The sequence below is a fragment of the Cynara cardunculus genome, assembly GCF_001531365.2.
Source record: "Cynara cardunculus var. scolymus isolate 2C chromosome LG 10, CcrdV1, whole genome shotgun sequence".
NCBI lineage: Eukaryota > Viridiplantae > Streptophyta > Magnoliopsida > Asterales > Asteraceae > Cynara > Cynara cardunculus.
The window spans coordinates 17,673,985-17,678,362 of NC_037537.1; positions in this window are offsets into that span (position 1 = coordinate 17,673,985).

Consider the following 4,378-nt stretch of genomic DNA (forward strand, 5'->3'; position numbering starts at 1 on the left):
GATAATAATTAAGTATTCTGTTAGAACTCAATGATTATCCTAATTATATTTTAGATTTTTTATATTTAAAATGAGATGTTTATCCTGTATTTGATTGTATTTATCTGCACTAACTTACACGAATTCAGATATGGGATGAATTCAGATAGGGATGAACGGGTTTAAGAGTTTTTAAGAGTTTTAAGAGTTTTTAAGAGTTTTAAGAGTTTTTAAGAGTTTTTAAGAGTTTTAGACAAATGCTTTATAAGATAGTATAGATAGAATAGATAATTTTAAATTTACATTTTATACCCCTATAATTAATTAATTTACTTTACGTCCTTTACGTTTAAATGTTTCATTTTAAACATTTATCAAATTAACATACATAATCTTATGTCAATTAAAACATGTTTAAAAAATACATTTTTATTTTAACAAGTTACATCATTATAATCGTCTCGTTAATACCTTCGAAATGAGTCCAATATTGAATTTTTGACTTAATTATATTATTATATATACTGTAAAAAAATATTTTTAATATTTATGATTTATACTTTTATAGTTTTATGCTGTTCAAATTGCACTGTATAATATGTTTTGAATTAATATGTTCTTGGATTTTTTTGAAATATATATATATATACATGTATTAATTCAACCTTAATCTGAGTTTCTGGAGAAAAAAGAGGGTAAACAGTTGAAATTTTATTCTACAACCCATTTTTTTGTCTTTTCATGGCTTATGATTTGTCAGATTTGTAGTTTTATTTATTGGTTTTGAGTGTTTATCTTAAAACTCAAGTTTCTTTGTTCTTTGCTTTTGGTGTAAGTCGAATACATTTGTGGAGTCATTTAAATATGTTGGATTTTTAAATATATTGGATTTTAAACCGTCATACAATTTTTTTCATCGATAGTCTGTAATTGGAACCATAACTCTTATTTATTCAAATTGTATTAATATGTAAAGACCAAGTGTGACATATATCATCGTTAAATCTTATCTTATAAAACCAGTGGAACTTCAAAATCGTTAAAATCCATGGCTCCTGACACAACTAGTTTATACTATAATAGAAAGATACTCATGCAATGTATCAAGATACATCTCGATTTTAATGTTTTCTTTTATTCTTTATCTTTGTTGATATAATTCAGTTTTATGTGGTTTTGAGAAAACGATGATGTTTTTATTTTTGAATAAAATATCATAAAATTTTGAAAAAAACTATATCGATATTAGTATCAAACTAACTATTTAAAAGTTCTTGTTTTATGTAATTTTTTTTAATTCAAAATTTTTATTATAGTTTAATTTAACGTAACGAAGTAATTTAATTTAGGTTTAATAATATATTTTTTATAAATATAATAATTAAGTATTTTGTTAATAATTATCCTAATTATATTTTAATTTAATTTTTTTTATATTTAAAATGAAATGTTTATCCTGTATTTGATTATGTTTATCTTCAATTAGTTACACAAATTTGAACATGGAACTTTAATAGGCTGTGCTTACACACAATTTACTTGTAATATTGAATTTTAAGTAAGATCTATACTATATTATAAAACTTTTGACAAAAACTCTTAAAAACCATTTTTTATGCACGAACTACTGTTTATTGATGCATATTACTTAAAATTTAAGATTACAAATAAATTGTGCATAAGTATAACTTATTAGAGCTCCATATTTGAATTCGTGTAACTAGCTGCAGATAAACATAATCAAATACCGGATAAACATCCTATTTTAAATATAAAAAATCTAAAATATAATTAAAATAATTATTAAATTCTAACAGAATACTTAATTATTATCTTCATATATATATATATATATATATATTATTAAATCTAAATTAAATTTCTTTGTTACTAAACTAAATTAAATTAATTATTAAAATAATTGAATTAAATTACACCAAAATACAAGAACTTTTAAAAAGATAAATTTGGTACTGGTTTTATTTGATTTTGAAAAAAACGATGATGTTTTATTTTTGAATAAAATATAAATATGAAAATATCATAAAATATTGACAAAAATATACCGATATTAATATCAAATTAACTATTTAAAATTTTTATTTTTTGTGTAATTTTTTAATTCAAATTTTTTATTTAATTTAATTTAGGTTCTATAATAAAGTAATTTATATTTGGTTTAATACTATAATTTTCTTATAAAGATAATGATTAATAATTTTTTTAGAACTCGATAATTATCCTAATTATATTTTAGATTTTTTATATTTTAAAATAAGATGTTTATCCTCTATTTGATTATGTTTATCTGCAGTTAGTTACACGAATTCAAACATGTAGCTTTAATAAGTTGTAATTATGCACAATTTACTTGTAATCTTGGATTTTAAGTAATCATGCATAAAAAATAGTTTTTAAGAGTTCTTGTCAAATGCTTTATAATATAGTATAGATGAATTGAAAACTTAAGAGTTTTTTAATAACAAAAATCTAAATGCTCTATAATATAGTATAGATAACCTCGTTGATATACCAGTGATAGAAAAAATAATTATATATTTCAATTACTATTTCAATATGACAAAAACTAGTAGGTTTAGAACAAATACACGTTTATAAGTCTATTTAAATTCATTTATACATGACGGGTTACGTTTTTATGGGATTTTGTTTCCATTTATACATGTTTATTCGATTTGTTGTATACTCGTACAGATTCTCGAGTACTCAATATATACCCATGTAGAATTTTTCATTACTGATCAAAAATAGTTATTATCCTCTTCTAAAACTGTATGTTTTTTTGAATTTCTTACCATCATAATCTGCTTGAAATATGTTTTTATGACATACAAGAAAACATCTTTTGTTATGTTTAAAGGAGTGTTCCATAGTGATATTCATTTAGATTGTCATCATGTTAATTAAGCTATTTGAGTTTGTTATACGATTTTGGACATTTGAACGATCCATGTAAATAAGTTTGTTAATTAAACTGTTGCATTTATATGACCAACAACTATGCATCTTATACAAAAACATTACAATAAGTAGTTAGAATGAAACTATACAACATAACAAGAAGTAATATTATAATCTTTATAAAATATTTTCCAAGAAGTGTCGTGCAAAAAAAACTAATATAACGATTTATTTCTTCAATCTTTTAAATTCGTTTGTCCAACTTCATCATAAAAATTAAAGAGAAAACCTCTAAGATCACCTAATTTAGTTCTGACAAGGTTTTCATATAAAAGCGTATAATTAATGGTTTTATGAACTTAAAATTGTGACTTGCCTCGACCCGGTGGGGAACCCGGCTCATCCCATCCAACGGGGACGAAGATTCCCTGATAAAAAGGGTCCCGAGGCTCGGGATCCCCGGTAGACTCAAACTGGGGTTGTGGCCAGGCCTGGGTATCCTACCCCCTAACCCGCTTTGTACCCGATATATTAATATTCATTTAATAAGTATTTAGGCTTTGGAAATTCTGATAGTGGGTCTCTATTGTTGTTGAACTTCAAGAGTATTTGTATTAGGAAACATGAGATCGGACCGGGTCAGGGAACAGGTTTTGAGTCGGGGACCGGAGACGGGATGTTAATCCCCGTAATCGCCCGGGACCAAGGTCGGGGCTGGGGGCTGTTACTAAAAACCAGGGCCGGGGCCAAGCTTGGGTATTCTACCCCCCGACCCGCTCTATACCCGGTATACTAATAATATTCATTTAATAAGTATTTAGTTTTTGGAAATTCTGATAGTGGGCCTCTGTTGCTGCTGTTGAACTTCAAGAGTATTTGTATAGGAAACATGAGACTGGACCGGGTCAGGGAACAGGTCTTGAGTCGGGAACCGAAGATGAGATGTTAATCCTCGTAATCGCCCGGGACCAAGGTCGGGTCTGGGGGCTGTTACTAAAAACCGGGGCCGGGGTTGAGGATTACAAACACGTCCCATCCTCGTCCTGTTACGATGCCTAATTATGACATCATAACATGTTCACCTGAACCAAATTATAGTTCATGTTATATTTTTTTTAGAGTTTATATAACCACAATTTTTAAGTAAAGAAGTTTAGAGAAGGTATATGATTAAAGGATAAACTGATGCTTTCATTGCTTCGATTAGAAGAAATTAAATGATTTAAGGACATATTGATATAACATAACATGCTTTGATTGGTTGATATTAGAAAAGTAGAATTATAAAGAAGAAAGAAATTTGTGTACAAAATATGACAGAGGAAGTTATTTGACCATCTATACTTTTAAAATATCTATCATATGATATATATATATATATATATATATATATATCATGAATAATGCATAAAATAGGTGGTTTCTCTGACTCTCAGTATATTTACAGTATTCATTTAAACCTGCTTCTAAACTGATA